Source organism: Amblyraja radiata, chromosome 7, assembly GCF_010909765.2.
Source record: "Amblyraja radiata isolate CabotCenter1 chromosome 7, sAmbRad1.1.pri, whole genome shotgun sequence".
Classification (NCBI taxonomy): domain Eukaryota; kingdom Metazoa; phylum Chordata; class Chondrichthyes; order Rajiformes; family Rajidae; genus Amblyraja; species Amblyraja radiata.
Window position 1 is genome coordinate 83,990,353 of NC_045962.1, and position 17,352 is coordinate 84,007,704.

Consider the following 17,352-nt stretch of genomic DNA (forward strand, 5'->3'; position numbering starts at 1 on the left):
GCAAACAAAGCATTTCACTGTGACGTCACATCTGACAATAAAATATTCAATTCCTTTCAATTCAAGGAAAGAAAATAGAAATAAAGAAAGATAAAAAAATAAAGACAAATATAGTTGGAAATATGGGCTGATGGTAGAATGTAGAGATAGATGGGCAAAGAGGTATGTGCAGATGCTGGTTTAAACCAAAGATAGACACAAAGTGTTGGAGTAACTCAGCGGGACAGGCAGCATCTCCGGAGACCCTTCTTCAGGCTGTTCTGATGCATGTGGGACTTTTGGAAAGACTTAATCTACTTTTTTCCCCATAGTATCTTGGCCATTCAATTCCAGAGGGGAAGGATAATGGAGGGATGAGGTCTGAAGAAGGGTCTCGACCCGAAACGACACCCATTCCTTCTCTTCAGAGATGCTGCCTGTCCCGCTGAGTTACTCCAGCACGTTTGTGTCTATCTTGGACAAAGAGGTAGATTAGAATAGATAAATAGATTACATGGATAGATAAGTGGACACATATTTGGATATATAGATAGATAGTAAGATTGATGCAAAGGAAATATGTATGGATAAATTAATATATAGAGTAAGATTAGACAAGTAGATTGAAAGAGGAACAGAATCATTCACAGAGTGACAGAGGCACACGAGAGCCCAGAAATCTAAAGAAGGCAGCGAAAAGATGTCTTCATCAAGCTGTGGCTTTTGGTAAAATGGCAGGGTGAAGTTTAAAAACGGTGCCTATTAAAGTGATGAATTTTACAGTTAATTTCTTTTGCTTGTTTTAGGGTCTGCATCGCTGTAAAAGGCAAACGGCACGGTGTTTGTTATTTATTGCACCACTGCACCCAGGACTTGGGCCGTTTCCCAGTTCTCCTAACTCAGCGCCTGATTTACTGCTGTTTAGAGGAGTGAGTCATGCTGTAAACAGTGGCAAATGCCATCAAACACAGATTTATCCCACTTTGTAGCCTTCTCCATCCCCACCTTAAATCTTTAGGCTGCCGTTAAAGAGCTGACAAAATGCGGCACGCACAGTTCGAGCCAATACGATGAATTCAGATCATTTACACAAAACAGCTTCCTTCATTATTTACCTTCATCGCTAACCTGTCAGCCCTGTCCAATTTAATTTTACATATTGAATGTTAATGGGGAAATTGAATATTTGGTGTGTGAATTACACCATCAGATAATGATAGCAGGCTCTTTTAGAGTTTATTGATTATAAGTGAGGAGATTTAAACTCACCATTTGTTAAATGTGTTTAATTACCTTGCTGAGAGGTGAAATAAAGGACAATAGACCAAGTGGGCTAAATAAAACTGAGATGGAGTTTGCCGCACGCACGCCAGAGAAATGAGACCCTACAACTTGCAATAAAGAATTACCATAAACACACACAAAATCAAAGAAAATAGCAGTGGGGTCATTCCGAATAAAATATCGGGGTATTACTTTTCATTAAAAGGAAAAATCAACAAATCTGTCTCGCTGCTCCGACAACTGGCATTAATCCTTTCTATGGGCCTGTCTGGGATCTAATTGGTCTTATTTATCCCAAATGTTATTCTCTGGAGTTTCATTCTTCCTCTGTGCTATTTTTTTTCCAGTTTAGTTTAGAGACACAGCACGGAAACAGGCCCCTCGGCCCACCGAGTCCGCACCGACCAGCGATCACCGCCTATTAACACTATCCTGCACACACTCGGGACGATTGTTACATTTATACCAAGCCAATTAACCTACGTGTTTGGAGTGTGTGGGAGGAAACCGAAGACCTCGGAGAAAACCCACGCAGGTCACGGGGAGAACGTGCAAACTCCGTGCAGACAGCACCCGCAGTCGGGATCGAACCCGGGTCTCTGTAAGGAAGCAACTCTATCACTGTGTCGTCCCCTAAAGTGCTCTGCTTTTCAGTCTTTGCCTATTTTCCTGACTATCAGACCACGAGGTGAGCCATACGGGCTCCATTTATACCTCACGCTGCCTCGTCAAGGCCAGCAGCATAATCAAGGATGAGTCTTATGCCCCTGTCCCACGTAGGAAACCTGAACGGAAACCTGTGGAGACTTTGCGCTACACCCAAGGTCTCCATGCGGTTCCCGGAGGTTTTTGTCCGTCTCCCTACCTGCTTCCACCACCTGCAACCTCCGGCAACCACCTGCAACCTCCGGGAACCGCACGGAAACCTTGGGTGGGGCGCAAAGTCTCCAGAGGTTTCCGTTCAGATTTCCTAAGTGGGACAGGGGCATTACTCCAGTCGTTCCCTCTCCCGTCGGGCAAGAGGTACTGGAGTGTGAAAACGCACACCTCCAGATTCAAGTACAGCTGTTCTCAGGCAATTGAACCATCCTATCAATGGTGGCGTAGCGATAGAGTTACTGCTTTATAGCGCCAGAGAACCGGGTTCGATCTTGACTATGGCTGCTTGTCGGTACGGAGTTTGTACGTTCTCCCAGTGACCTGTGTGGGTTTTCTCCGACATCTTCAGTTTCCTCCCACACTCCAAACACTTACAGGTTTGTAGGTTAATTAGAAACATAGAAAATAGGTGCAGGAGTAGACCATTCGGCCCTTCGAGCCGGAAATGCCATTCAATATGATCACGGCTGATCATCCAAAATCAGTACCCCATTCCTGCTTGTTCCCCCATATTGCTTTGGCTTGGTAAAATGTAAAGTCTAGTGTGTGTAGGATAGTGTTAGAGTGCGGGGAGCGTTGGTTGGTGTGGACTCAGAGGGCCGAATAGCCTGTTTCTGCACTGTATCTCCAAACGAAACTAAATGAAACTGGAGAGCAGTCCTGAGCTACTATCTACCTCATTGAAAACCCTTGTTTGACCATACTTTATAAAGTGTTTGATCGTACTTTATTGGACTTTATTTTGCTCTAAATGTTATTTACGTTATTCCGTTGATCATGTATCTCTACACTGTTGATGACACGATTGTAATCATGTATTGTCCTTCCGCAGACTGGGTAGCACGCAACAAAAGCAATGGTAGATTTGCTGCCTTCCAGCGCTTGCAGCACTGGCGAACTGGGTTCGAACCCGACCATGTACGGGTTCTGTACGGAGTTTGTAAGTTCTCCCCGTGACCTCCGATCAAGTTTGGGTTCCTCCCACACTCCAAAGATGTACAGGTTTGTATGTTAATTGTTTAGTTTAGTTTAGAGATACAGCGCAGAAACAGGCCCTTTGGCCCACCGGGTTTCCGTGCCGACCAGCGATCCCAGCACATTAACACTATCCTATACCCACTAGGGACAATTTTTACATTTACAAAGCCAATTAACATACAAACCTGGAGTGTGGGAGGAAAGGGAAGATCTCGAAAGAAAACCCACGCAGGTCACGGGGAGAACGTACACTCGGCTTGGTATAAATTGTCCCTAGTGTGTGCAAGATAGTGTTAATGTGTGGGATCGCTGGTCGGTGCGGACTCGGTTAGCCGAATGGCCTGTTTCCGCGCTGTAATCTAAACTAAAACGATTCTATTATGTAACCCTTGCTTTCCCTCCTGCTCCATCCCAGTTCTCCGACCAGTCTGACTGTCTCCGATTATATTTTATCTCTGTTTGCTTTGTTGTTACCTTCTTCCAGCTACCAATGATCTATTCTACATTTTCCTTGATCTCCATCCCCTTCTTCTTCTTCTTCTTCTTGCGTATGGCGTGCACAGCCTAAAGTTGTAGGACAACTTGTTCTATTTGATCTTACTTGATTGTGCACGCCAGGTTGATTGCATTCGTCGAAACAGGGCGGACCACGTGAAGGTTGCAATATCCCACCCCTCCATCCCCTTCGACTCGTTTGCACACTTGACACTTCCTTATCTCTGTATCTCCCTCTCCCCTGACTTCACTCTGGAGAAGGGTGTCGACCCGAAACGTCACCCATTCCTGCTACCCAGAGATGCTGCCTGTCTCGCTGAGTTACTCCAGCATTTTGTGTCTATCTTCGGTGTAAACCTCTGTCAGACTGCATGGCATGATCTAATGCTTGAATTGTTGCAAGTCACTGCGTTGACCTTGCTTTGTTGTATTGCACTTTAAATGCATGTAATGTTGCATCATCTAACTAATCAAGGTCACAAACACATTCAGCTATCTGAATATAGAAGCGCAGGAGGATGAGGGGAGATCTTATGGAGGTGTACAAAATCATGAGAGGAATAGATCGGGTAGATGCACAGAGTATTTTACCCAGAGTAGGGGAATCGAGGACCAGAGGACAGAGGTTCAAGGTGAAGGGGAAAATAATTAATAGGATTCTGAGGGGCAACTTTTTCACACAGAGGGTGGTGGGGGTATGGAACAAGCTGGCAGAGGAGGCAGTTGAGGCTGGGACTGTCCCATCGTTTAAGAAACAGTTGGACAGGTACATGGATAGGACAGGTTTGGAGGGATATGGACCAAGCGCAGGCAAGTGGGATGAGGGTTTAGTTTTGATTAGAGATACAGCCCAGAAACAGGCCCTTCGGCCCACCGGGTCCACCCCAACCAGCGATCCCCGCACATTAACACTATCCTACACCTAATAGGAACATTTTTACATTTACCTAACCAATTAACCTACAAACCTGTACGTCTTTGGAGTGTGGGAGGAAACCGAAAACCCACGCAGATCATGGGGAGAATGTTCAAACTCTGTACAGACAGCACCCGTAATCGGGATCGAACTCAGGTCTTTGGCGCTACATTCGCTGTAAGGCAGGATCTCTACCGCTGCACCATCGTGACCGCCCGTAGATGGAACATGTTGGCCGGTGTGGGCAAGTGGGCAAGGGCCTGTTTCCACACTGTATCACTCTATGACTCTCGCACTTGATCTCATCTCTATTTCTCTCACCCTTGAAAACAAAGTGGAGGACTTAAGGGCAAGACTGCTTTATCAAAGGGAGCTGAGGGAATGCTCTGTGTTCTGTTTCACAGAGACATGGCTCAACCCCAGCTCCCCAGACTCAGCGGTCCAGCCTGAAGGGTTCTCCATCCACCGCATGGACCGTACCCTGGCATCTGGGAAAGGGAGAGGAGGGGGCGTCTGCCTCATGGTCAACTCTGCGTGGTGTTCCGACGTGGCAGTCCTGTCCAACTCCTGCTCTCCACACCTGGAACATCTGGCGGTGAAGTGCCGTCCCTTCTACCTCCCGAGAGAATTCACCTCCGTTATCCTGACCGCGGTCTACATCCCACCCCAGGCAGACGTCCGTCTGGCACTGGAGGAGCTGCAGGCCGTGGTCAACAAACACCAGACGTCTTACCCCGAGGCATTTACCACCATTGCTGGGGACTTCAATAAGGCGAACCTCAAGAAATCACTCCCCAACTTCCACCAACATGTCTCCTGCTGCACCAGAGGACCTAACACCCTCGACCACTGCTACACCACCATCAAGAATGCCTATCGTTCTATCCCTCGCCCTCACTTCGGTAAGTCCGACCATACCGTGGTGCTGCTTCTTCCTGCCTACAAGCAGCAATTAAAGAGCGCACCCCCAGAAGTGAGGACAGCACAGAGCTGGTCGGATGGGGCAGAAGAACAACTCCAGGACTGTTTGGAGTCTGTAGACTGGGCAATGTTCAAGGACTCGGCAACGGACTTGAACGAATATGCCACAGTCGTTACAGACTTCATAAAGAAATGTGTGGAGGACTGCATCCCTACAAAAACCTTCCGAGTGTTTCCCAATCAGAAACCTTGGATGAACTTTGAGATCCGCACTCTCCTGAAGTCCAGACACAGGGCATTCACATCCAACGATACAGTGGCCTACATGAAGACCAGATACGACCTTGGTAAGGCCATCAAAAAGGCCAAAAGGGACTTCTGCTCCAAACTGGAGGACGAGACAGATGTCCGGCAGCTGTGGCAGGGTCTGAATGCAATCACCTCCTACAAGGCAAAACCAGGAGGCAGCTCGAATGCCGGTGTAACATCACTCCCTGACGAGCTCAATGCGTTTTACGCACGCTTTGACAGGGAAAATACTGATGTGCCCTCCCGATCCCCCATTCGCTGCGATGGCATTTCAGTCTCAGTCACAGAGGCCGATGTCAGAAAATCCTTCAGGAGGGTGAACCCCCGAAAAGCACCTGGTCCTGATGGTATACCCGGTCGTGTTCTAAAAACCTGTGCGGACCAACTGGCGGGAGTTTTTACGGACATTTTCAACCTCTCACTTCTGAGGTCTGAGGTCCCCACCTGCTTTAAAAGGGCATCAATTATACCGGTGCCCAAGAAGAGTAAGGTGACATGCCTCAATGACTATCGACCAGTGGCACTAACGCCGGTGGTGATGAAGTGCTTTGAGAGGTTGATCATGGAGCAAATCAACTCCTACATCGACAAAAACCTGGACCCACTGCAGTTCGCGTACCGCCACAACAGATCAACGGTGGATGCGATCTCGCTGGCCCTCCACTCCGCACTGGACCACTTGGACAACAAAAACTCATATGTCAGGCTGTTATTCATTGATTACAGCTCGGCATTCAACACAATCATCCCCTCCAAACTGGTTACCAAACTCGCAGAACTGGGTCTCTGCGCATCCCTCTGCAACTGGATCCTTGACTTCCTCGTCCACAGACCACAGTCTGTTCGTATTGGTGGAAATGTGTCAGCCTCAATAACAATCAGCACGGGAGCACCTCAAGGCTGCGTGCTCAGCCCCCTGCTGTACTCACTCTATACCCATGACTGCGTAGCGAACCACAGTGCGAACTCCATCATCAAGTTCGCTGACGACACCACTATTGTGGGGCGTATCACTGATGGGGATGAGTCAGAGTACAGAAGAGAGATCGAGCAACTGTCCATATGGTGCCAGCGCAATAACCTGGCCCTCAACACCAGCAAAACCAAGGAACTGATTGTGGACTTTGGAAGGAGTAGGAGGGGGACCCACAGCCCCATTTATATCAACGGGTCGATGGTTGAAAGGGTCAAGAGCTTCAAATTCCTGGGCGTGCACATCTCTGAAGATCTTTCCTGGTCCGAGAACACTAATGCAATCATCAAAAAAGCACATCAGCGCCTCTACTTTCTGAGAAGATTACGGAGAGTCGGATTGTCAAGGAAGACTCTCTCTAACTTCTACAGTCTCTCACAGTCGAGAGCATACTGACCGGTTGCATCGTGGCTTGGTTCGGCAATTTGAGCGCCCTGGAGAGGAAAAGACTACAAAAAGTAGTAAACACTGCCCAGTCCATCATTGGCTCTGACCTTCCTTCCATCGAGGGGATTTATCGCAGTCGCTGCCTCAAAAAGGCTGGCAGTATCATCAAAGACCCACACCATCCTGGCCACACACTCATCTCCCTGCTACCTTCAGGTAGAAGGTACAGGAGCCTGAAGACTGCAACAACCAGGTTCAGGAATAGTTACTTCCCCTCAGCCATCAGGCTATTAAACCTGGCTCGGACAAAACTCTGATTATTACCAACCACTTTCTGTTATTTGCACTATCAGTTTATTTATTCATGTGTGTATATATTTATATCATGGTATATGGACACATTTATCTGTTTTGTAGTAAATGCCTACTATTTTCTGTGTGCTTAAGCAAAGCAAGAATTTCATTGTCCTATCCAGGGACACATGACAATAAACTCACTTGAACACTTGAACTTGAACTTGAACTGTCTGTGCGGAGTTTGTTCGTTCTCCCTTCACTAGGATATGTAAAGAAGCATCAAGCCCAGCAAATCAATGCCAGTTTTCAGCCTATTCAGTACCACTACACTTCTCTGTAGACCTGCACATTATTTTCCCTTAAAATAATTTAAGGGTGGCACAGTGGTAGAGTTTCTGCCCCACAGCGTCAGAGTTCGGGTTCATTCCTGATTACTGGTGCTGTCTGTACAGAGTTTGTACGTTCTCCCTGTGACCACGCGCGTGGATTTTCTCCAGGTTTCCTCCCACATCCCAAAGACGTGCAGGTTTTTTAGGTTAATTGGCTTCTGTAAATTGTCCCTAGCGTGTGAGATGGAACTCGTGCACAGTGGCGGACTGAGTCTAAAAATATTGGTTGCCAGGAGACAAAGGGGGCCCACTTTATCAGGGGCCCACTTGATATAGGGGGCCCACTTCATCAGGGGCCCACTTGCCATCGGGCAAGCTGACACCCTGGCCAGTCCGCCACTGGGTGCACTGATAATCATTGGACGGCACGGACCTGGTGGGCCGAGGGGCCCGTTTCCACGCTGTATCTCTAAACTAAACCAAAATTCAACTAGTCTATGTGAGAATTTCTTCGCTTAAACCTTAAAAATAATCAGAACACTACATAAGGTGGGGGTCAAGGAAAGAGCGTTCACGTCGCGGCCCTGTTTTTCCACCAATCTTTCCACCACCATGCACAAGAAGCACAAGAAACGACAAGACAGACACCAATGTGTGCAGATGCCAAGATGTGTGTTCAGCTCTGGCTGAACGACTTCTAATCTTGTGTGTGGACTCGACAAGAAGACAAAGAGCACACGAGGTTCTCCAACCTTTAACTTTTCTTTCAGCGTTCATTAGTGATAGAAGCAGAATTAGGCCAATCGGCCCACCGTCAATTCCGCCATTCAATCATGACTGATCTATCTTTCCCTCTCAACCCCATTCTCTTGCCATCTCCTCACAAGCCATGACACCCGTACCAACGACACGTCTTCTCTTTACTGTAACTCTTTACTCTTTTGTAAACGGGTCCTTTTCACAATGGCAGGCAGTGACTAGTGGGGTACCGCAAGGCTCAGTGCTGGGACCCCAGCTATTTACAATATATATTAATGATCTGGATGAGGGAATTGAATGCAACATCTCCAAGTTTGCGGATGACACAAAGCTGGGGGGCAGTGTTAGCTGTGAGGAGGATGCTAGGAGGCTGCAAGGTGACTTGGATAGGTTGGGTGAGTGGGCAAATGCATGGCAGATGCAGTATAATGTGGATAAATGTGAGGTTATCCACTTTGGTGGCAAAAACAGGAAAATAGACTATTATCTGAATGGTGGCCGATTAGGAAAAGGGGAGATGCAACGAGACCTGGGTGTCATGGTACACCAGTCATTGAAAGTAGGCATGGAGGTGCAGCAGGCAGTGAAGAAAGCAAATGGTATGTTAGCATTCATAGCAAAAGGATTTGAGTATAAGAGCAGGGAGGTTCTACTGCAGTTGTACAGGGTCTTGGTGAGACCACACCTGGAGTATTGCGTGCAGTTTTGGTCTCCTAATCTGAGGAAAGACATTCTTGCCATAGAGGGAGTACAGAGAAGGTTCACCAGACTGATTCCTGGGATGTCAGGACTTTCATATGAAGAAAGACCGGATAGACTCGGCTTGTACTCGCTAGAATTTAGAAGATTGAGGGGGGATCTTATAGAAACTTACAAAATTCTTCAGGGGTTGGACAGGCTAGATGCAGGAAGATTGTTCCCGATGTTGGGGAAGTCCAGAACTAGGGGTCACAGTTTAAGGATAAGAGGGAAGTCTTTTAGGACCGAGATGAGAAAATCATTTTTTACACAGAGAGTGGTGAATCTGTGAAATTCTCTGCCACAGAAGGTAGTTGAGGCCAGTTCATTGGCTATATTTAAGAGGGAGTTAGATGTGGCCCTTGTGGCTAAAGGGATCAGGGGGTATGGAGAGAAGGCAGGTACAGGATACTGAGTTGGATGATCAGCCATGATCATATTGAATGGCGGTGCAGGCTCGAAGGGCCGAATGGCCTACTCCTGCACCTATTTTCTATGTTTCTATGTTTCTACTGCGATCTCTTCCCCTTTGGTCTAAGGATATCTTCAGGGCTAACACTACCTCTGGCATTAGAGGCCGTCCAAAGCCCATTGTCCTCGGAAAAAATACACAACTTGAGGACCTCACTCCTTACTTCTTCAATTGAAGCAGTCTGGACAATAGTTTTTGGCACCACTGCCTCAGGGGAAGAGCAACGGGGACCCGGCGTCGGGGACAGCTCTGAGGGAGGGGGAGGGTAGAACAATGGACAATGGAGGACCCAGTGTGGGGGGACCTCTGTGAGGGGGGAAGAACAAAGGGGGAACTGGGGCGGGGTGGGAATTTGTAACTTTGTAAGCCCCCTTCATAGGCGACAATTGCACACCTTGGCAAGGTATTCAAGCAAAGAAATTTACTGCGCATTGTGACATGTGTCAATAAAGTATTAATTCCTTCATTCATTCATTCATTCATTCATTCATTCATTCAGTCATTCATTCAATAGACAATAGACAATAGGTGCAGGATTAGGCCATTCGGCCCTTTGAGCCAATACCGCCATTCAATGTGATCATGGCTTATCATCCCCAATCATTCATTCAATTAATCTATCTGTTACATAAAGGCGGCACAGTGGCACGGCGGTAGAGTAGCAACCTTCCATCGTGTCCTTTGATTTGATCTGTCAGGGTTGATCCTGTCCTCGGGTGCTGACCAGCAATCACCCGTGCACTAGTTCTATCTTACACACCTGGGACAATTTACAGTAGCCAATTAAGCTACAAGCCTGAAGATGGGCACAAAATGCTGGAGTAACTCAGGGGGTCAGGCAGCATCTCTGGAGAAAAGGAATTGGTGACTTCAGTCTTCTTCTCTTCTTCCTCCACCAGTTTGTGTTTTTTTACTGAAGATTTCCAGCATCTACAGCCTCCGTTTGAGTCCCATGGCAGTCAGCATCTCTGAAGAACATGGATAAGTGCCATGGCAGTCATCATCTCTGAAGAACATGGATAAGTGAAGTTTTGGGTCAGCACCCTCTTCAGATTGATTGTAAGGGGGGGGGGGAGGGGGCAGAATACTATGTCTGAAGAAAGTCTTGACGCTCAACCAAAAATGTCCAGAACTTAGTGTCTTCTTTTTATGCCCATCATCATAAGAAAATGCTGGATAACTCAGCAGGTCAAGCAGTATCTGCGGAGAACATGGTGGATAGGTGACGATTCAAGTCGGGACCCTTCAGCTGTCTGAAGCAGGGTGCCATCCCAAAATGTCACTTATTCTTTTTTAACCTTAGACCCGCTGAGTTTACATATTCTGATGTGCTGTTGCAAGTGAGAATTTCATTGGGTGAGGCAGCATCTCTGGAGAGAAGGAATGGGCGACGTTTTTGGTCGAGACCCTTCTTCAGACTGATGTCAGGGGAAGGGGTGGGACAAAGATAGAATGTATGTTGCTGAGCTCTCATCGGAGAGATGAGGAGAACGTCTTCAAAGTAGACATACCATGAGGAGATTTCGCAGTGGAGTGGACAAAATGTGTAAGAAAGAACTGCAGATGCTGGTTCTCTCCGACAAGAGTTTAGCAAGTATCTGGGGGTGTGTTGGGGGGTGGGGTGGGGGTGGGGATGTGTGTAGGGGGGAGGGTGTTTGGGGGGTTGGTGGGGTGTGTGTAGGGGTTATGTGGGGTGTGTAGGGGTTGTATGTAGGAGGATGTGGTGTGTGTGTAAGGGGGGGGGGATGTATGTAGGGGGGGGGGGGGGTGTTGGGGGAGTTGTGTAGAGGGGGGGTGTTGGGTGTGTGTAGGATGTGTATAAGGGGGAGTGTGGGGTGTGTGTGTAGGGTGTACATAGGGGGTGTGTGTAAGGGGGGGGGGATTGTGGGGTGTATGTAGGGGGTTGTGTGTGTAGAGGGAGGGGCGTATGGGGGGTGCGTGGATGGAATGGGTGGATTGTTTGGGGGGGGGGGGGGGGGTGTTCGGGGGGGTGTTGGGGGTCGTAGGATGGGGGGTGTGGGTGGGGTGAGGGTGGGAGAGTATGGTGTAGGGGTGGAATGTGGGTGTAGGGGGTGTAGGGTGGGTGTAGGGTGGTGGTGGAAGGTGGGGTGTAGGGGGTGTAGGGTGTGTGTAGGGGGGGTGGAATGTGTGTGTAGTGGGTGTAGGGTGTGTGTAGGGGGGTGGAATGTGTGTAGAGGGGGTGTGGGGTGTGTGTAGGGGGTGGAATGTGTGTGTAGGGGGTGTGGGGTGTGTATAAGGGGGTGGGGGGTGTGGGTGTGTGTAGGGGGTGGAATGTGTGTGTAGGGGGTGTGGGGTGTGTATAAGGGGGTTGTGGGTGTGGGTGTGTGTAGGGGGGTGGAATGTGTGTGTAGGGGGTGTAGGGTGTGTGTAGTGGGTGTGGGGTGTGTGTAGGGGGGTTGTGGGTGTGGGGTGTGTGTAGAGGGCATGTAGGGGGAGGGGGGTTGGACAGGGGGCCTGGGGTGGTTTTGAGGCGGGATGGCGTTCGGCTGCTGGGGCCGCGCGGCCTCCGTCCGTTGCCAGGGGCAGCGGCGCCGGCGGTTGCCGTGGAGACGGATCGCGGAGAGTGTTCTGGAGACAGAGCGGAGTGGAGGCGAGGAGTGGAGGCGAGTGGAGTGGAGGTGAGTGGAGTGGTGAGTGAGGTGAGAGAGTGGAGTGGAGGTGAGGAGTGGAGTGGAGTGGAGGCGAGGAGTGGAGGTGAGTGGAGTTGAGGTGAGGTGAGGAGTGGAGGTGAGGGGAGTGGAGGTGAGGTGAGTGGAGGTGAGGGGAGTGGAGTGGAGGTGAGGTGAGGTGTGGAGGTGAGGGGAGTGGTGGTGAGGTGAGGAGTGGAGGTGAGGTGAGGAGTGGAGGTGAGGGGAGTGGAGGGGAGGTGAGTGGAGTGGTGAGTGAGGTGAGGAGTGGAGGTGAGGTGAGGAGTGGAGGTGAGGAGTGGTGAGTGAGGTGAGGAGTGGAGGTGAGGTGAGTGGAGGTGAGGGGAGTGGAGGTGAGGGGAGAATGAGGTGGTGGCAGGGTGAGAGAGAGGGAGAGGGAGTGAGGAGAGGAATGAGGAGAATGAGGGATTATGGAGAGTGGAGAGCGAGTTGATAGTGGGAGAAGGGAATGAGGTGGTGAGGGGGAGGGGGGGAGAGAGGGAGGTGGTGGGAGACAGAGGGGGGGGGGGGTGGAGTGGAGAGGGAGAAGAGGAGGGAATGAGGGGAATTGGGAGTGAAGGTTGGAGAGGAGAATGAGGGAAGAGGTGGTTGTGGTGGTGAATGAGAGGGAGGGGGAAGAGGAATGAGAGGGTGTGGGAAAATGGGAGAGGGGAAGAGGGGAGGGTTAGTGGTGAAGAGGCGAGAGAAGGGAGGGAAGGGGAGGGGGGAGGGGAATGAGGAATGAGGGGAGAGGTGATGTGAATGAGAGGGGAAAGGAGGGGATGGGGAAGAAAAGGGAATCAGCAGATGTGGGGAAAGGGAAGAGGGGAAGGGGAGAGGGAGAGAAGGAAAGGGGATAGTGGAGAAGGGGAGAGAACAATGGGGAGAGAAGGAGGGAGTGGATGAGGGGAGGAGAGGATTGGAGGTGAGGGAAGGGGAAGGGAGTTGAGAGATGGGGTGAGGAGGGGAGGGGAGGTGGTGAGGGGGAGAATGGAGTGGATGGGAGAGAGTAGAGGGGAGGGTGAGTGTTGGGGTAGGGGAGTTCGTGAGGGGGGAGGGAAGAGGGGTGGTGAGAGGAGCCACAAGGGGCGATAGGGTGAAATGATGAGGGTCATGTGCAGGGGCGGATTGGGGCAAGGTGGGTGGGGGCATTGGGGCAAGGGGATTGAGCAATGGAATGGCTGCCTTTGGCCTTTGATAGGTGGATTTGGGCAATGGGGCAGCATTGGGGCAAAGGGATTGAGCAATGGAACAGGGCATTTGGGCATTGGTAGTAGATGGGAGAAATGGGTGGGGTGTTTAGTGCAGAGATTAGGCAAATGAATAAGGCATTAGTGGGTGGATCGGGGCAATTGAACAACAGAACAGGGGTATTTGGGCACTTTGCAGGTGGATTCAAGAATGGGGTGATAGGTGGAGGTGATTGGAAAATGTATTCGGTCAATGAGACAGGAATGGGAATAGGGCAAGACTATTGTTGCCATAAAACTGCGGGATTTGTGCCTTTGACACGGAAATAAGATGATGGGAGATAGTAGAACGGGACCACAGTAAGGGATTGGGGTAATGAGACAGGTAGGGGGCAAGGCAACCCCAGTAGGGTAGTAGGAAATGGGGTATGAGGCAAGAGTCAAGGGAACTAGAGCTAGAGAGGAAGGGGCTAAGGAGTGATTACAACCACATTGCATGGGGACATGGGTTAATACAATCTGGGGACTCGGGGCAAGGGAAATAGTGATTTGAGAAATAGAATGAAGGCAAATGGTTTGCGAGAAAGAATTGGGGCATAGGTGATGAGGAAGAGAGATTGCGTAACAGGTCAGAAATTGGGGCATAGGGATTGGGATAGGGATTTTGGGATGGAGATTGGGGATTGGTGCATGGACATTGGAACATGGGCATCAGAGGGTGATGATTGGGATAAAGCGTTTGTATGAAGCCAATTGGCACAGGTTCGGCGATCATTTCGCTGAACACCTCCGCTCAATCCGTCGTAACCTACCTGATCTCCCGGTGGCCCAGCACTTCAACTCCCCCTCCCATTCCCAATCTGACCTTTCCGTCCTGCGCCTCCTCCATTGTAGAATGAGACCCAGCGCAAATTGGAGGAACGGCACCTCATATTTCACTTGGGTAGTTTGCACCCCAGCGGTATGAACATTGACTTCTCTAACTTGAGATAGCCCTAGCTTTCTCTCTCCATCCCCTTCCCCTTCCCAGTTCTCCCACTGGTCTTACATTCTATCATTGTCCCGCCCCCTTGCCTGACATCAATCTGAAGAAGGGTCTCGACCCGAAACGTCGCCCATTCCTTCCGTCCCGAACAATGAAGTCAGTTTGATTCTGTTAAAATTGATGAGACAAAATGCATTGGTGTACAGTGACTAAAAAAACAAAAGTAGACTAGATGTTGTTAGACGCAAAAAGCTAGATGTGATCTCTTTACATGATATAACAGCAATGTTGTTGTTGACTAATGGTACCAAACATTCTTTTACAAGTCCTTAACGGAAGGCAAATAGTGAAGTCTTTGGAAATCATAAATCCAGCACATCATGTTGTTCCCTCGCCAGCAACACCCACCTTGTCTTCTGTCAAATTGTTTGTAAACCATTTTCCCAAAGTGCTACTTTCTGAAAATAACTGAGTTAATTTGCATTCGAATAAATCAATTGTAACTGCGTCTCCCGTTCCCCTTGGGAGCCCGTGCAGTGGACTGATCCCTCACGATGAAATATTGGGCTTGATCTCCCTGCAAATAAATGGTGTGTTAATGATACACATCGTTATTAATGTGCAAATCAACCGGTGGGTTCATGGATGAAAGAGGGTGCACTCTTGGTTACACATCTGCAGAATTTACTGGTCATTTTACGCCAATCCGCCGATTTCCTTTACAAAATTAGCACCCTGCCCTTATCCTCCCTAGTATTTTAAATGGTCGCTGGATTTGCACAATGATTGTTCATTATACTCAGTCTATTTGGTAATTAATAGTATAAATGCTATTTATTTAATGATACCTTAATTGCTAGAGCTTTGCCACTCAACATCACTGCCCAAGAATGGGAACAATGTTTCGTTTAGTTTCAAATAGATGATTGTAGTTGGAGCTTTTAGAGACGACCAGTTTAAATTGTTTCAATTTTTGTTATTTTTACATTAACACTATCCCACACACACGAGGGACAATTTTTACATTTACCAAGCCCATTAACCTACAAACCTGTACCTCTTTGGAGTGCGGGAGGAACGGAAGATCTCGGAGAAAACCCACGCAGGTCACGGGGAGAACGTACAAACTCCGTACAGACAGCACCCATAGTTAGGGATCGAACCTGGGTCTCTGGCGCAGCATTCGCTGCAAAGCAGCAACTCTGCCTCTTTTCTCTTAATTTCTCTTTTGAATTCCTGACACTTCAAAGGTGTACTTGCATGAGCCCTCGCTGCGCCTGCCTTTCTGTTGGCTACGTGGAGCAGTCTTCCTTCCAAGCCAACTCTAGCACCACTTTTTTTCGCACCTTATCCTTCCATATCTCTGCGACTCCCTCACCACAGTCTCTCAGTTTGAAGAGGGGTCTCAACCTAAAACATTCACCCATTCCAGAGATGCTGCATGTCTCGCTGAGTTCTTCCAACATTTTGTGTCTATCTTCGGTGTAAACCAGCATCTGCAGTTCTATCCCAAACATTGATGACTGCATTGGTGCTGCATTCTGCACCCATGGACCCATCAACTTCAACCTACTCTGCCCTCAAATTCACTTGGACCTTTACCAACTCCTCTCTCCCCTTTCTTGATCTCTATAACTCCATCTCAGTCCACATGAAGAGTCTTGATCCACTCCCCACTGCACATGTTGCTCATCCCACTGAGCTTTACCAGCAGTTTGTTTGTTTCTCCACAGTCCCGGTTTCTATCCTTAAATCCCATGATTTTTTCCAGATTGTGGTGGGTGCCTGGAACATGCTTCATGGGATGGTGGTGGAAGCAGGCATGGCAGTAATGTCTAAGAGGCTTTTAGATGAGTAGATAGATCTGCAGGGAATGGAGGGAAGTAGACCATGTGCAGGCTGATGAGATTAGTTACCTTGGCATCATGTGTAGGAAGGAACTGCACCGAAAAAACTGGAGTAACTCCGTGGGACAGGCAGTATCTCTGGAAAGAAGGAATGGGTGACGTCACCCGTTTGTTCTCTCCAGAGATAATAGACAATAGACAATAGGTGCAGTAGTAGGCCATTCGGCCCTTTGAGCCAGCACAGCCATTCAATGTGATCATGGCTGATCATCCCCAATCAGTACCCTGTTCCTGCCTTCTCCCCATATCGCCTGACTCCGCTATCTTTAAGAGCCCTATCTTGAAAGTATCCAGAGAATCGGCCTCCACCGCCCTCTGAGGCAGAGAATTCCTCAGACTCACAACTCTCTGTGTGAAAAAGTGTTTCCTCATCTCCGCTCTAAATGGCTTATCCCTTATTCTTAAACTATGGCCCCTGGTTATGGACTTCCCCCAACATCGGGAACATGTTTCCTGCCTCTAGCGTGTCCAAACCCTTAATAATCTTATATGCTTCAATACTGCCTGTCCTGTCCCGCTGAGTTACTTCAGCTTTTTGTGTCTACCTTGGCATCATGTTGGGTATGGGCTGAAGGGACTGTTCCTGTGCTGGATTGTTGTGTGTTCTAAGTTGAGAAGGCAGATTGTTAGTCCTAATGTTGACCAAAATGTTCTTTTGAACTTGACACATCATTATCATCTTTCTAGAAACAAGGTACTGTTGTGGACAGTTTACCAAAAAAAGACATAAGTGCTCAAAGGGAAAGGCATTATTATCATTATATTCTACCGGGTTAAGATCAGATCTTATTGAGCTATAGGGAGAGGTTGAGTGGGCTGGGACTCTATTCCTTAGAGCGTAGGGGGGTGAGGGATGATCTTATAGAGGTGTATAAGATCATGAGAGGAATAGATCGGGTAGACGCA